The sequence below is a fragment of the Elephantulus edwardii genome, unplaced genomic scaffold (assembly GCF_000299155.1).
Source record: "Elephantulus edwardii isolate Elephantulus edwardi_28Jun2011 unplaced genomic scaffold, EleEdw1.0 scaffold00003, whole genome shotgun sequence".
Taxonomy (NCBI): Eukaryota; Metazoa; Chordata; class Mammalia; order Macroscelidea; family Macroscelididae; genus Elephantulus; species Elephantulus edwardii.
In genome coordinates this window covers 10218730-10236999 of record NW_006399753.1, presented here as the reverse complement: position 1 = coordinate 10236999, position 18270 = coordinate 10218730, and positions in this window count along the sequence as shown.

Genomic DNA, 18270 nt, shown 5'->3' with positions numbered 1-18270 from the left:
TTCTTTTTGGGTTTCAGTGTCCACATTTGTAAGATTATAAGGCCAAATGATCATTGGAGCACCTTCCAATGTCCTTGATCTTTACTCACAAATAATTCCCACTTATCATCATCATCATCATCACTTCATTCCTTCCTCCAATGGCTTCTGGCACTCACCTGTTTGTCCCCTGGTGTGTAGTCCAGGCTCTGGCAGCACTGTGCTCAGTGTGACTTTGATAGTAGCTGAGCTGTGTCCCTTTCAGTTTTGTTGGTGGCTCTGTGACACATCATTCTTCTTGACCAAAAAGAGATAATGAGCTGAGAGTATTTTCATAATCAGAACCATTCAAAAGCAATTAAACACAGGAAAACGGTAAGGTGGTATATCACTTCTGTCAGGGAAGAGGGAAGTATGAGGGAACATGTTATGCTCAGTTGCTATGAAGAATAAATAAAATCGGAGGGAAGACATTTGACGGTCAATTGATATTGGTGAGAATGAAATAAGCAGTGAGTAAGCATAATCAAGCTGAAGAGTGTGGTTGTCAGCAGGAACGTTAAGACGCACCTTTGGGGAAATCTTAGTCTGCAGACCATTAAGAGGTATTGTGTCACCTGTCACACTGGTGTCCAGAACATGTGGAAATAAAATGCCTCTTCTGACAGATGCCAACTCCCTGTCTGCAGGGCTGGGTGGCTGCCATCTTTGCCTAGATTAGCTACCTCTCAGAATGAGAGAATAGCCTTCGAAGAGTTGCAGGCATAAATATTTAGAAAACGTTGAGTTTCTATTTATCACAATGCAAACTTGACAACAGATATTGGTGATGGTTGCATAATATGGCTGTTGTAATCCTTCTCCCTAAATTGTACATGTGGAAAAAAAGTTGAATTGGCAAATGACGTGTTGTTGTTGTTAGGTGTCATTGAGTCAAGTATGACCCATAGGGGTCCTGTGAACAACAGCTCTGAACCCTGTCCTGTCTGCCAAGTTCACTATCTCTAGCACACTTGAGCCCATTGCTGCAGTTATTTTGTCAGATTACCTGGTTGAGGATCTTTCTCTCCTCCACCATCCCACTACCTTTCCAAGCATGATGTCCTTCTCCAAGGAATATAATAACAAAAACATGTAAAAGAAGAAGAGGAAAAAGAACAAGCAAATTAACAACCAGAAAGCTCTTTAGAGGCAAGGATAGTGAAACTCTGTTTCACACACTTTGGGCATATTGTTAAGAGGGGCCAGGCCTTGGGAAAAAGATATTATGCTTAGAAAAGTGAGTAGTCAGTAAAAGAGGTGAAAACCCTCAACAAGATAGGATAGACCCAGTGCCTGTAACAAAGACTAGGTATATCAGAGATGATGAGGACTGCATGTGACAAGGTCCAGATCTGTTCTTCATCTGGTAATTTTGGGTCATAGTCAACTAGAAGCCCCCTAACAACAATCTCCTCACACTCTAGCCCAAGCCTCTTCATGCAGGTGTAGAGCCTAAAGACTCCCAGGATGCGGGAAGGAAGACTTGGAGCAGACCTGGGGATGCGGTCAGATGGCGTATCTGCCTGTTCTTCTCTACATCTTGAAGGGGCCACGGTGGCACAGTGTCTTGAGCTTTGGGCTGCCAATTGAAGGGTTGGCAGTTTGAATCTACTGTCTGCTCTACTGGAGAAAGAGGGAGCATCTTCTCACATGAAGATTCAAAACAATGTGAGTCAGATGGCAGGGAAGGAATTTTTCTCTACAACCTAGAAGATGTGTGGTCATGGTTACAATAGCCTGTATCTTCCCATACAGAACCTTGAAACCCAGTGAAAAATCTCTGTAAACAGGAACTCACTAGAGTTGTGGATAAGTTTTTCCTTTCTCACGTGAAGGTGCATGATTATGGCTAAACAAATTACTTCCCTGGTCTGTGCCTCAGTTTCCTCTGTCAAATAACAGGAATAAGTATCTAAGTCAACTATCCCTGATGTGGTACACTTCAGCTCAGAGATGTCTCAGTCTCCAAAACTTCGTTAAATTTTTGAAAACCAAAGATTAATACTTCCTTAGCAACTGATGCAACAAAGATAAATCCCCTCATATCCCTTTGTTGTTGTGTGCCCATGAGTTAGAGCTGACTCATAGCTGACCCTCCAGTGGGTTTTCAGAGGCAGTAAATCACACAGAAGTTGATAGCCTTTCTCCCTCAGAGTGGCCAATGGATTTGAACCATATGCCTTTGAGATTGCAGCACAGCTTCTTATCACTGGCCATTTTGGCCAAAAGAATTAGTAGAATGCTCACAATACAAAATAAAGAAAAAAGGCCATCTTTTCTGGAGCATGTGAGATACTAGAACTACAGAGAAATGACTGTGAGGTTGTACATCCTATTTTACAAGGGCATGCACGATTTAAAAGAGTGAGATGCAAAGCACTTAAGTCTGCATCACATTAAACATTTTCTTGAAATAGCTCTTATTCCCATTGTTGTCTGATTATTACTGCAAGGGGACTCAGAAAATCTAACGTGGCTGTTCCAGACCACAGATCTGATAGGTGGCAGACAAGAAGTCACATCTTAATCCTCAAAGCTCATTCTTTTCTCATTGTTACCAGTGAAATATCCAGATGCCATCAAGTTGATTTCAGTTCACATGCGGGCCAAAGCAGAGCAGTGTGCACAGGGTACTCAGTGGATATATTTCTGGAAGTACATCTCAAGGACTTTTTTCTAAAGTTCCTCTTAGTGGACTTGAGTCTCCAACCTTTGGCTAGGACCTGAATGTGTAAACTGTACCAATCAGAATCTCCTTTTCCCATCACACCATGTTTTGTTCCCTCAGTAAATCATCTTAGCAGGTAGTGAAGCTGGTTCAAATCTAGTGAGTGACAGTTTCTGAGAAGAGACCTAAGTCGCCTGAAGGAGAGTATGCCTTCCAAAGACAGATTTCATTACTTGATTTAACTATTTAACTGATGATACCCAAAAGGAAATTCTACGTTCTAATAATGAATATATGAAAACCAAAGCTGTAAACACAACACTACTTATAAATATTCCAAAGAAAATGAAGTAGTTATGAATGTAATGCAACACATATAGGGACAGTAGGCTAAAAAGTACACATGTTGGTGAAAGCTATCACAGAAGATATAAACAGATGAAAATACCCATCATGTTCAAAGATCAGAAGACTTAACAGAGTATCTTTATGTTACATGAGTGAAGCTGACTTGATGGTTACTCAAAACACATTACTGGCCCCTCTTTAGTGTTGAGAAACACAATAGTCATCAAATGAGTTGTCAATCTTACATAATTAGTGGATAAAATATGAAGGTTTGAATCCGTACATAACTTGTTCTTTTTAAAAGTGTGAGCCATAACCCAGCAGGACCATCCTCGGCATTGCTTGGAATTAGACATGTAGATTCTCAGCCCAGCCCATGCCTCCTGATGTTTTTACAGTTGGGTGATGTTGGGTTGCTTTCTACTCATAGTCATCCTGCATCCAGCAGAATAAAACTCTCCTTGCCCTTCACCTTCCTGGTGGCCATTGCTATGCCCAAGGCCACCACCACTTATACGTCAGTTTGTATACTTTGCTAACTTGCATGTTTCTGTCATGGTGGAAGCTATGATACCAGACGTACAGAAGAGGAAGCCAAGATTTAAAATTATTCATGTGCATGTTGGATTTTTGAGTGAATTCTTTTAAATTATATTTTATCATCTTTGTTTCTTCCAACATGAAAGGACGGACACTTGGCTCTTTCTACACTCATTTCTCTTCCAGAAATGTCATGATTCTGTGATGGAGCTCGATTGTGTCAAATGCTCACCCCACCCAACCTTAGTGTTCCCACACAGGCTGGCTGCTCTATTATCCTTTTGTTCAGTTTCTGGGTGAAAATAAAGCAGATTAAAAGACTCCTTCCAGCACGTCTGAAGACAGGCATTTTTAATAACATAAACAGTTGTTCTTCCTCGTTTCAATTCAAATGATTTCCTGTAACCAATCTGATTGATTGTGACTAGTAGACTCATCAGAGAGAGACAACCCCAATGTCTAAAATGTTCACTACTCAAAAAATAAAACTAAAAATCACTACTCCCAGAAGAGGTTCACCTGAGGAGATAACGGACCTTATCAAATTGCAGTCTAAAACCTCAGAACATGAATCATTTCCCTGAACGGAAGCAAAATTTCAGAAGAAAGTTTTGTTTTACAGTTTCAGAGAAGCAAAGTTTTTTTTTCCTGCAGATGAGTCTTGAGAGAAGGATTTGACTGCCCAGAGAGAGTCAACAGTTTCACTGTGGGCACGGTTATCAGCTCGGCCTCTTACCAGCTGCACCAGGGCAGCCCTTGCAGCCCAATTTTATCCCCCATGGGATGGAAATGTAAATCCCTCTGTCTTCAACATGGAGTTGTGGTGGGTTAGTAGTCAAGAGTTGTGCTGTCAACCCAAAGGTATTTTAATCCGTGAGATGCTCCACAGGAAAAAGATGAACAGTCTCCTTCTACACAGTTCACAGCCTTTAAAAACCCACTGGAGGGTCAGCTATGCATCAGTTCCAAATCAACATGCAACCACAATAGCTTTCCTTCAGCAGGAGCTCTAGTGGCACCGTGGTTAAATCATTCGGCTGCCAACAAAAGATCAGCAGTCAAGCCAGTCATAAGAGAAGGTGAAGCAGATTGTTTCCATGACAATTCCAGCCTTGAACATCCCACGGGACAGTTCTACTCTGTATTACAGACAGGAGGGAGGTAACCTGTGAAGGGCACCATGAGTTTTAAATGAGACCACATAGTTCTTTTAAAATGTGCTGGAAATATTGGGAGGCTAGACTACTTATCTAACATGAAATATGTGAGTGCAGGGTTTAATAATTCTTCAGTAGACTGAATCCAAGTAGCTAGTTTTCTTTATTAATGGGTTAGCACACTTCTAATTTACAGAGAAAGAGGAAAATCACATGGAATGAGCTGACATCTAGCATTTTTTTTAAAAAAAAATAAATTAATGGCATACTCTGGGCAATTTATATCAATTGCATCTGAAATATCTTTTTCCCCTGTTGACCTTAATAAATGAGACTTATCATCTACAATCTACAGCATCAAGTTGTTAAAAACTTGGGAGGGAGGATTATGGAACAGGAGATGACTGGCTGGTGTTCAGAATGCAGGCATCCAGCACAGATGGCAGGTGTGCGTGTCTGTTGAATGAGGGATAGAAAGAGCACACTGAGATTTTTCAAGGTCACTGTGAGTCGTCTATGACTGTATGGCACTTAACAACAATAACAACAACAACATAGAGCTACGTTGGCCTAGTGGACAGAAAGTTATCCTACCAAGCCCAAGATGGGTGATTTTAATCCGCAGCCCTCAGGCCTGGTTTAAATTGCTTTTTGTCAAATATTCTTCTAAGTGGTACAGAACTGGTCTGTGCATTGCTGTACAGAGGTTACTCGTGGTTGCTGTGAAGCTGAACACTGTGACTCTGTTGTGTCAAATGTGAGAATGGTCACCCATGGTGGACAGTGTTTGGTGGCACTCCCCGATTAAAACAAGCTTGGAAGCAGGAGTGGCATCCTCTTCCGAAATGACCCTATGAACAGAGCTCAGGTCTTTCATTCATAGGGTCACTGTGAGTCATCTATGACTCACCCGCACTTAACAACAACAACAACAACAACAAAAGAAAAGCCAGAGGAGTTCCCCAAATCACAATATAAACCATAAAAACTTGTGTGACAGGTGCTAGCTACATCCTGCCCTATTTTCCTTACATAAATTTATCATTACCAAGGAATTCTGATGAGCTAATGAGTAAGGAGTTGCACTGACAACACAAATGCAAGCAGTTCGAACCCATCTGCTGTCCTTTGTGGGGCGGGGAATGGACAATCTCCCTCTGCGTGATTTACAGCCTCTGAAAACTTGCTGGCTGGTCAGCCAAGAGTCATTTTGGACTAGATGGCAATGAAGAACAACAAATTTGTACAATTCTATGATGTACCTATTATTTTTATCCCCATTTTACAAATAAGAACATGGAGGTACAGAAGTTAGGCAACTTGTACCCCATAGCTCAAAAATGAAAGGACAAGGACTTGAACCAGTCAGGCTAGCTCCAGGAGCGGTTTAACATTCTTCACAATTTTACCAGGCACAGTTTCTGACTCGGTGGTAAATATCATATGAGAGGGGAAAGAAGTCACTTCCCATGTTCTGAGGTATAGTCAGCATAGGTTGTGCTGTTGACCCAACTGTGGAATCTGAGGCTGCCCTCTATGGAATCTGAGTCCACCAGTGGTTCCGCAGGGAAAGATGAGCAATTTTCTCTCATGTGATTTGCAGTCTTGGAAATTCAGTGGAGGATCTCAACTCAACGGCAGTGAGAAAGAAAGGGCGGAGAGGAGGGAGGAAAGGACAGAGGGAGGGAGAGAGGCATACAAAATTCTATAGAGAGTTTTGGGTGGTGCAGTTAATATTCTCAAATGAGTCGCAGGCAACTCGACGGCACATAACAACAACAACAACAAGACTAAGATGCACCTGATCTGGGCCACACTCTTCACAATTGCGTGCTATGCAAAAGAAAGCTGGACAATGACTAGGGATGATAGAAGGAGAATTGATGCCTTTGAGCTGTGATGTTGGAGAAGAGTGCTGAATATACCATGGACTGCTAGGAGAACAAACAGGTTTGTCCTGAAGAGGGTGAAACCAGACTGCTCCTTGGAGGCAAGGATACTAAAGCTCTGTCTGACATGTTTTGGGCATGTTGTAAGGAGGGACCAGTCTTTGGAGAGGGTCATCATGCTTGGGAGGGTGGAGGAACAGCATAAGAGAGGAAGACCCTTGATGAGATGGATTGATTCAATGACTGGAGTAATGTAATGGGGGTAGGTGTGTCAAGGACAATAAGGTTGGCACATGATAGTGTATTTTATTTACAAAAATATATATGCCAAAAGAGCATATATTTACACAAGTTTGAAAAACAATAATGAAATAATTAAATTATTAGTCATTATTAATAACTAATAATTAAATTAGTAAAATTAGTTACTATACAAGCTACACCAAGCCTGCATTCTTTAAGGCTCCAGAAAGGGTGAGAGAGGCTGGAAGCAGAGGGATGTGCATGTGCAAGGGGAGAGGAGATTAATCATTGGGTTGTATAATTTGATGGATGGGAGGGTGAGGGAAATTGAAAGAATTTGTTCGAATTTATATTCGAATTTTGTAAATAAACTAGTAGAAAAAAACGCAAAGACCAAAAATTTAAAAAAAGAAAATCATGTACTGGTAAAGAGTAGCAATTCAAGTCCACCCAAAGACTTGTAAATATGGCCTGGGGATCAGCTTCTAAAAACTGATCCACTGGAGCGCAGTTGTACTCTGATACACACAGAGTTGCCATGAGGTGCAACAGATCTGACAGAAATTCTTTCTCACCCTCAAACCCACACCCTCACATTGTATGCACTGCTGCGTTTGACACTATGGCATTAGTTAGCATTTATACAGCCTGCAGGTGTCTTCTCACCAGTATGTTACATCCCTTTGCAGTTAGTTCTCTTTGTTCTCCTTGAGGGAAACTCCACTCCTGTCGAGTCAATTCCAACTAGGACCCTACAGGACTGAGTAGAACTCATTCCCATAGGTTTTCCTAGGCTGTAGTCTTTACAGAAGCAGACTGATGTTATGGTTTTGCACTTGTAGAGCATCTGATGGTTTCAAACTGTTGATCTTTCAGTTGGTAGCCTAAAGCTTAATCACTGTACCACCAGGGCTCTTAGATCCTTGAGAGGAGATCTTCACATTTCCCTAAGATCCAGTAGACTCATTCATAGTAAGAATGAATTGACAGTGACTGCCCAGCAAGCCTCCTTGCTGGAGAAGTTCATGAGAACTGTGAGTTGCCTGTACATCTTTCCCCCCTTACAGCAAAGAAAACTGCGCATGAAAAATTCATCAGCGCTTTCAGCCTCCAGTGTTTGGTTCCCCACCCCAGAGGGCTCATAACTCCTGCTGAAAAGACAGTGAATTTAATCTGCACAGAAGACCGTATCTCTGACTACTCAGTCTTGCCAAGATAAGAGGCATGATACCTGTTTGCTTCTCTGTGACATTCAGCACAGTTACCTGTCTCTCTTATTTATTTGTAGCAATAAGAACCTAGAGCAGTTACTAACAGATGGTGTAAAATGTGCATTCATTTAAATATATGGCAACATTCACAGAGCGGAATTGAAATGCATAGCAACAATTCAGTGGTTATAGCTTAGTGCATTTGGAGGAAGAAAAAGCAATTCCCTCGTCTGGGCTACAAACTTGATGGATACCTTTTCTGTCTGGTCCCATCCTCGCTTAAAGAAGCTATGTCTCATACTTTTCAGATGACGCTTTTCATGTGATTCTGTTCCTCAAGTCTAATTGAGGTGATTTAGGTAAGGAGAACATAATGTGTGTGTGTGTGTGTGTGTGCACGTGCATGCGTATACACACACACATACACACTCCCTGTCTTCATGCAGTAAGAAGAGACAAGTGTGTGCAGACCTAGAGCTGAGACTGCAGGGAGCAGTGTTCTGATTCTGTAAGAGTGCAGGGACGCTGTAGACACAGCAATGATGGACTCCATACAGAGACATTGGAAGAAGCTCTATTTGCTATAGATTTATCAGAAGGGCCTTGAATGAACGCCATGGCAAAGCTGCTATTGTGCGGTGAAGAAAAGGAGCAGTGCATTCAAAGCTACAGGGATGTGAAGCAGGCTGGTGATTCCTTAGTGATGAGTGGCTGGTTACTTGCTATTGAGTAGGAGCCGACTCATAGCTGATCCTCCAGTGTATTTCCAGAGGCTGTGTATCGCCTTGGAGAGTTCCCATGTTCTTCTCACTAGAGCAGCTGGTGACTTTGAACCACCTGCCTTAGGGTTGACAGCACAAATGCTGAGTGAAAAATCAGTTGTCCAAGGGTGATCTCTGAGCCATGGAGACCCCTTTGTGTTAAAGTGGAATTGTACTCTATAGAGTTTTCAGTGGTTAATATTTTTTGTTTGGTTTTATTTGTTTTTCTGGAACTCAATCTCCCATTCTTTCTTTGGAGGCACTTCTGGGGATACGTGACCTCAAAACCTTAGGGTTAGTCATGGATAGTGTTAGCTGTTTGCATTGCCCAGGGCCTCCTGTGTGATAGACTATGACAGGACAAGGGTTGAGAGGATCCATGTTGGTCAGAAGGAGAAATAGGAAGAAGCCCCAGTGTTCTAGTCAAGGTAAAAGAGTTGGGATAAGGGTTAAAGGGCACAGCAGCTAAATAAAAATTGAACCCAGGGGTCATTACAAGGGAGAAAGACAGGGTAGTTGGCTGCAATAGAGATTTCCAGGCTTGGAAACACATGGGGCAGATCCACTCTGTCCTAAAGGATCACACGCATTCGGAACCAACCTGATTGCAGTGGCTTTGGATTTGGGGGAAGACATCTTTAGTTGTTAACATTGGAGAAGTCCTACTGGTCATTATAGGGCAAGGGGAGAGAGTGGTCCTGGTAAATGTTAACGAGGAGACCTTTCACTAGTGTGAGCTGAGAATCCTACAGGAGATTTTTTCTTACCTGCTGCATTTTTCACCATGTGCCGTTTAATGTGCATTTTCTATCCCTCCACCAACCCTAACACAGGTGCCCATTTTCTGGGTCGCAGCGAATTCTTTCTCAATGTCACATGATTGATAATATAGTCAGCATCAAACCCAACATTTCCAGAGTATTCTATGACTGTCTGAAAGATTTGAAATGACCTTCAACTGGTGCAAATGACTTCCTCAGATTTTCTCAGAGAATCGAATTAATTCATCTTGAACTGATGATAAATCACTTAAAGTTCAGGATTACTCTGTACTTAAAAAAAATCTTTTTTAAACTTCAGTTCTTTAAAATTGCTGAAAGAACACTCTCTTCCAGATGATCCGGAGATCTCTGTCAACAGCATGATGTGGGGTTTGACATTAGCTGCTTTCTATGTTTCATATGCTCAAGCCGTACTCTTCTAAATGTTCTATTATTATAAATTTCTTACCCCCCCCCCCAGTCCTTAAAACTAAAACTGAAACCAAAGCCAACTATTGGCACCCAGTTGATTCTGACTCCTGAGAACCTCGTGCATTACAAACTAGACCTGCTCTATAGAGATTTGCAGGACATAATCTTTGTGGAAGCAGATTGCCAGGCCTTTCTAAGGCGGCATCATGAAGTAGCTTTAGAACCCTGCTACAGTGGTAAGGAGCTGTGCTGCCAACCCAGTGGCAGGTGGTTTGAATCCACCAGCTGCTCTGCTGGAGGAAGACGGGCAATCTCCTCCTGTGTGATTTACAGCCTCTGAAAACCTGCTAGAAGCTCAGCATGAGTAGGTTCTGATGCAACAGCATTCAGCAACAACCACAAAACCCTTTAGATTATCAGTTGAAAATAAGGCGTTTTGTCCTACCCAGGGATTTGGATGCAAAACCAGGAAGACTTTTTAATTATAATGAATTGGCATGTGGAGCTCGAGGCACCCCACAGAAATTTGCATTTTATGTCTGTCTGTTCAGGGAGAGAGGATTCCATCCTTGTGTTGTGCCACTGATGATGATGAAATTCCTTAGCATTAATTCCATTTCAGAAATAATGATGTTTCCCACAAACACATTTACTGATCTTCCCTTAACAAAGTGCTTTAATTAACCTAAGTTTATTTCTTCTTCACTGCAGTGCCGGTGGGAATTAATAACCTGATTTCAGCAGTAATGAAACGAGGCTCCTGGATGCCAAGCCCTAGCTGCAGGCCACGTGGCTGGATGTGGCTGTCTTGGGGACATGTGTCCAGGGTTTTGGGTCCAGGTCTCTTCTCTCAATTGTGCTCCCAGAATGCTTGCTCTCAAAACTGTTGAAATGGTTTTTATATGTTTTCATTCAATAATTTATATTCATTGTACAATATAATATCAATTACAATTGATCAATGCCTTTGATCAGAATGTCTTCTCAAATCCTCACTGTACCTCACTTATTCCTTCACCTCACCCATCCGTCCACTAATCTCTGTACTTGAGCCTTTTTATACCCTCCTCCTGCTCCCTTCTCTCCTTCCCCTTCTCTTTGAACATGTGTACATGTCCTCTTCCAAGGTGTACCATGAACATTGAACAAGAAGACAATGAGCTCTGGTTTATTTTTAAAGAGTGCTTGGAGTCTCAGAAAGCAGAGGTCTGTGAAGGTGTCCAAGGGTTAGCACCTTTTATCCTCATTCAAGCACTGAATACATGTGGATGTGGGGAGAACTTGACATCTAGAGTCCCTCACTTCATTACTGATGAAGTCAAAGGTGGAGAACAGTTTACTATGAAAGTCTTAATGATTCTTGCAAGATAAAGAGCACGGTGCTCAGCTGCTAACTGAAGGGTTGGCAGTTCAAACCCACTTGGGGGCTCTTGGTGACTTACTCCCACAAAGCACAGGATGGGAAACCCAATGAGGCAGGTCTGCTTAATCAATGAGGTCACTATGAGTAACAAATCAGCTCAACAGTAACCAACAGCATCCTGTAGGATTCCAGACAGTCTACAGACAGAGAAGAACCTGCCCCTGGGGAGGAGCAGCACAGAAAGGAACAGGAAGTCCACTAGAAGGACCAGGACATCCACAGGAAGGACCAGGAAGTCCACTGGAAGGACCAGGACATCCACAGGAAGTCCACTGGAAGGATCAGGAAGTCCACAGGAGGAAGGATCAGGAAGTCCTCAGGAGGAAGGATCAGGAAGTCCACAGGAAGAACCAGGAAGTTCACAGGAGAAAGGATCAGGAAGTCCACAGGAGGATCAGGAAGTCCACAGGCAATGAGAAGGAGCTCTGGTGGCAAAGACCATGTGTGGATAGTTGCACTGCTTAGCCTAAGCCCAGGTTTCTCTCATAGCTCAAATCCACCAGCAGAAAGGCAGGCAGTGGCTGAACTGAGTGGGCCCAGCCTATGCTTCCTGAACATCCAGGTAAGTTAAGGTCTACTGCCCACTTTAGAAAAGGATGAGGAAAGGGATAGAGGAGCAACAGCTAATGGAACTCGAAGCTTGGGTTTAAAGGAATACAGCCTGACACTCTTGGATGTCATTCAGTGAGGATGACAACCGAGACAGTTCATTCACTTGTTCCAGTGTTCACTGAGTGTCTATGGAGTGCTTCCTTCCAGCTGGTCGTAACCCACAGGCATGAGTAATGCTGTTACAGGCATTGTCTTCATGGAAATTAATTTCTAGTCAGGAATAGAAACAATAGTCAACCAGATGATTCTGAAATAATTAAACCCATGAAATGAAAGCTACAGAATACACAAAGCTGTGACAGAGGCTGAGTGGAGAGTAGTCTACTTCATCCCTCTTTTCTCATAGCTCAACTCCAGGTTCTGCAGAAATGCCAAGAAGCAGACCTGGCCCAGTGGGGCAGCAACTTTGTGAGTCAGAGAAGCCCTCTGAGTCTTTGCCTGTCCTCATTCGCCCCTCTCCACCACTATTGGGGAATGTTGGGAAGGAAGGGAGGGCCTCTGGCTAGGACAGATCACCCAGCTCTGGGTAAGTACAAGCCTCCCAACAGCCTTTAATATGGGGTAGAGAAATCTCCCCTGTGTTTGGCCATACTGGCTTGAGAAAGCTCGCCACCTGGGAAGATGGCTGCCACATCTGTTGAGCTGGGAGTGGTCCGCACAAGGCTGAGATTCTCCTATCCAATCTGCATGTTCCATGTCTGCAAGCCCACCCTATCCTGTCTTCCTGTTTATTTGCTCATATATAAGTGGGCTGCAGCCCCCACTAAAATTGAGCTGGATCAACTCTCTGAACAGCTCCCAGAGTGGTATGTCTCCATTGTGCTTACCCCCATCAGGGTGTTGCTGTTTGTTGCCGGCAAACAGACAGTGGCACACCACTGCCTGTGTGGAGGTTCATCCTGGCCCCCAGGGCCAAGATCAGTGTGAGGATCCCTAATCCCCTTACCCCAGAACATGCATTATCATCAGTGCCCCCAAACAACAAAAGTCATCCTTGAATTGTTGTTGTTGGTTACTCTGATTCAAAATGAGCTTCCATATATCAGAACCAGGTGTTGCCCATTTCTGTTCCATCTTCTTGCCAGCTTTCATAGCTGGGGTCATTATTGAGCACACCTTATTCTTAGCGTCTTCCTGGTGGACTCATCTGTCAGCACCATAGCAAAACACAGTCTGTTGCGACTCACCATCTTCGTTGGCCTCACTTCTGAGTTTGTCCTGCTCTGGAACATCACTGAAATCTAACAAGGATGACTCTGCTGGTACTTGGAATATGGATGCCATAGCTTCTAGCACCACAGTGGATGAACGCTATCACAGTGACGCAAACTGGCAGATGGATAGTGGTGTTCTTTGTCAAACATACATAAATTAATGGTTCAGCTTACAGTTTAGGGCATTTTGGAGCCAAGAGAATGAATTATGTGGTTGCCATGGAAAGATATAGGGAGTAAATTGGAGAATATATTGCTATGTTTTCTCTTAAAATATTTAAAGACAATTTGATCTTCAGAATCTGGCGGCTATGAAAATACAGATGCAATGTGACCAATAAAGTGCTCAAAGAATATTCCAACCTAATAAATGTCTTTAAATAAATTTAGCTGCTTGCTGCCCTCGGATAGTTGGGCCCATGTAAGAGGTCTGGGTTCTGGTATTAAGAGAAGTTACATATTTTTACATGCATTGGTTTGAGTGAATGAAAACTCAAGCAGAAATAATGCTGACTTTGGGTTACCTTTATTTTGCACCCTGCCTGACTCAAGGGCAAGCTATGATTTCCTGTGATCAGCAACCTCTGTCTTTGTTTTTTTTGTAATTTCTTTCTGCTCCCTTGTCCCTCATTTCTCATCTCTGTTAACCCTACAAAATGATATTATTGGCCTTACACTATAATTGGGGCAGTCTGGTGACACAGTCTGTAGAACATTGTGCTGATGACACATGAAAGGTAGCTTCTCTAGTGTTTTTAATCCATCCATCAGTAACTCTGAGGGACAAAGATAGGCAGTCCCTTTGTGTGTGATTTACAACCTCTAAACACCCACTGGAAGGTCAGTTTCAGCTAGATGGCAATGGGTTAGAGTTTAATACTTTAATTGTTCTTTTATGACTATGTTGCTCAGCATAGTTTAGGTTGTTCTAGATTCATCCATGTTGTGCAATATTTAACAAATTCTTTTTCAGTGGTGCATAATATTCCATTGTGTGAATGTATCCTAGCCGTTTGTCCATGAATGGATACTTGAGTTATTTCCAGCGTTTTACTATTATAAGTAATGTGACTTATAAACATGAGTATGTCAGTTTGTATTTCAGTTCTTATTTCTGTGGGATATTTACCTACTAGTGAAATTGTGGGATTGATTGAAAAGTTAACTACAGTTATTTATAACACTGAGGCTTTTGTCAATCTTCAAAGAGAAACTCACTTGTATATTTGAATCACACTAATTTTCACTGTAAAATAAGATTACAAGCACATTTTGTTTATCAAGCACTTTCTAGTAAATCCATTACTAACCCGTTATAGCATTACAAAGAACATATTATTAGAAAGTAAAAATAACTTGACATATCATACTGCTGCTGAGAAACATCAGAGAAGGATGTGCTTCATCAAGATAGATGCTTGGAAATATCAACAAAACACAGAGATACTATGAAATGATTATGAGTAATGCACAACATTGTTATCAGAAGAACTAAGGCATGCATGTCTTTACATTGGGGAGAAACGGGCATAAAGGATCATTTAAAAATAACCACAAAAAAATGTGAAAGTCAGCAAGAGTTCTAAAGTGTGACATCGTAGAGATCTAGGTTAGTGACATAGTAACACCAGACATGTGGCATGCGTCTGAGTCTGTAAGACTGAATGCCCCATAAACAGACATTGCCAGTGACTGGGGTCTGAAAAAGCAAGGAGTGACACAAAGGAGTGACAGGCTGGGGGAAATAGTCATAGTTTCCAAGTGCACCATAGTCACCACAGTTATAGTTTTTTGTGCAGCTCTCTCTTGCCCTTGTCTTGGTAAAGGTTATGATCACACTTCGAGACTGCAGATGCCATCAGAAATCAGTCTGCCCTTCCAGCAGAACACCAGGCACCATTCCTGTGGTCCGCCAGATGGAGAAACACGATACTCACACCTGCATTCTGTTCCTGACCAAGGCCCAGGTCCATCAGGGTGCCCTTGACCGTTCCAGGGCTACTGCTGTACTTCTGATCTCCTTGTCCACAGTGTCTCTCTCATGTGAAGGCAATGATAAATGAGATTAGAAGCACAGGATACTGCTGCATTCCTGTCTGATATTACCAAGTAAAAAATGCCTTTCCCACTGGTTGTTGTTAGGTGTTACTGAGTAGACTACAACTAGTAGTAACCTTAGGAACAGCAGATGGAAAACTTGTCCTAGCCTCGCAATCTCTGCCACACTCAAGTCCATTGAGTCCACTTAGAAGGAAAAATAAGTTAGTGAATTCCTCGATTTCTGAGGCATTTCATTCTGATGGTTATTTTGGTTTGGAAACATGTAAAATACCTCTCTTTCCTTTTGGTTTTCATTAGTGTTACTTTTTTTTCTGATTAATATTATAAACCTCACCTTCAAACATCTGAGAATGAAAACACCAACAAATTACCTGCAACACTGTACCAACTATATGTTGCCAACTATAAGTTATAAAAGACAGAAGACAAGTGACCCTTGTGAGGCCCATCATGGCTCAAATACATCCTAAGTTCAGAATCCACCTGTACTTTCACTCTGGAAACTTCAACCATTTCCTTGTTTTAACTCTTGACCACTAAGCCATCAGAACTCCCTACCTACCTTAGTGTGTAATTACTTCCCCACCCTAAACGTGACTCCAATCCTGTCATGTTTAACATAGACACAGAGCTATTATGATATACTCTTCCTTCAGGGAAACCATAAAGTGCCCCAAAGTGAACCATAAGTTTCCACCCTCAACCTCTTAAAAAAGTCAAGTTCTTAGAAAGCTAACATCATGGCTCAGAGACAAGTCCTCCCTGCCTCACTCACTCACTCACTCATTACTGTCAAGTTGGAACCAACTCATAGCCGACCTTCTCTTGGATTTTTTTAGGCTGTAAACTACATGAGAGGAGATTGCTGTGGAGCCACTGTTGGGTCTGAATTGCCAGAGAACCACGGCTTTTTGGTTAACTGTACAACTCCCTACAGATTATACCACCAGAGCTTCCTGGTGATAGGACAAGCCTTGTTGTCATGTGCCATCACGTCACCTACAACTCATAGTGACCCTATGTACAACAGCTCTGAACCCTGCTCTATCCTGAGCCAAACTTACTGTCTCTGACTTACCTAACCCCATTACCCCAGTCACTGAATCATCCCATCTCATCGAGGGTCTTCCTCTCTTGTGCTGTCCCTTCAGCCTCTCCAGCATGACGTCCCTCTCCAAGGACTGGTTCCTCCTTTCAACATGCCCAAAGTATGTCAGATGGAGCTTCAGAAGCCTTGCTTCTAAGGAGCAGCCTGGTTTCACTCTCTCCAGGTTGAACCTGTGTCTCTTCCTAGCAGTCCATCTGATAGAGAAAGAAGATTTCTTTCTTCTGCACTTCATTTGCCTTGTCTGGTTTTTAAGGAGGATTCTGAAGTTGTGATTCTGGATATGAGATATCAAGATGGTATCCAGGCCCATTAGATAGGCTAGGGGAAAAGACATAGACATTCCCTAAAACTGGTGTTTTACAGGATGTTTGTAGTGTACTTGTGAGGCATGTACATGTGAGGTTGAGTGATAGAATGCTTGCCTTCTGTATAGGAGACCCAGGTTTGGTTTCTAGCCAAGGTACTTATCTGAAGTCTGTCAGTGGAAGCTTGTATATTACTCTGATACTAAATAGATTGGAGTGGAACTTCCAGACTAAAACAAATTAGAAAGAGATCTCTTTGCAAAAAGAGTGAAAGTCAAACCATGGATCTCAGCTGTGCATAGAGATCAGCCAGGACCAGGCGGCAATGTGTTCCCTTGTGCTGAGGTTGGCACATTTTACATAGATTATCCTGCGTTTGGTTTCCTGTAAGAAAGCCCTGATGGTGAAATGGGTTAAATATTGGGCTACTATTTACTAGGAGATTGGCAGTTTTGACCTACCAGCTGCTCTACGGGAGAAAGGTGGGGCACTCTGCTTCTGTAAAGGTTTACATTGTCAGAAACCCTATAGGACAATTCTGTTTTATAGCTTTTTTATAGTTTTATAGCGTCATTATTACTTGGCCTTGACTCAATGACAGTAAGATGTATGTATGTATGTGTGTATATATATATGTGTGTGTGTGTGATATATATATATGAAATAGATATAATTATTATCCCACTTACCACTTTCATGAGTTGAAGAATCAGGTTTGTAGAGATTAAATTCTTTTTCCCATCTGTTATTGTGAGTCGATTCCATTCTGACTCATAGTTACTCTATGAACAATGGATGGAAACATGGCTCCATCTGGAACCATTCTCACAATCTCTGCTGAGCAGAAGTGCATTGTAGCAGTCACTGTCAGTCCATTCCATTGAAAGTCTTCTGATCCCTTTCTAACTCTCTGCCTTCCCTCTACCTTCCAAGGCCTGGCCCTCTTGATATCATGCCCAAAGTATATAAGGTGATGTTTCACCATTCTTGCCTCTAAGAAACACCTTGACTGCACTTTTTCCAAGATAGACTTTTTTTTTACAGCCCATTACAAAACTAATTTCTAGCTAAACTTTGGCATAGTAGCCTCAGAATCTCCCCATAAACATTGATATTAAATATCTGTTAAGGGGATATTGTGTTGAGTGAATGGAAAAAGCTACTAGAAATATATCAGTAGGACATACCAGCCTCCTTTACCTGCCAAACCCAACTCATAGTGACATCAAAGGACAGAGTAGAACTTCCCCAGGGGACTTCTGAAGCTATGAGTCTTTATTGATAGAGGCTGCCTCATCTTCTCCAGAACAGTAGTGATGGGTTTGAACAGCCAACCTTTCACTTAGCAGCCCAGTGCTTACCTCACTATCCTGCCACTTCTCTGTCTCTATCCTTCTCCTAAAGTCACCCTCACAATGTTCATTTCCACTTCACCTTAGCCATAACAACCTGTAGAACTGTCAGAACAGCTTCTGCTGTTGTTTCAGGAAGACTTGAAGGCATTTGATGGTCTTCC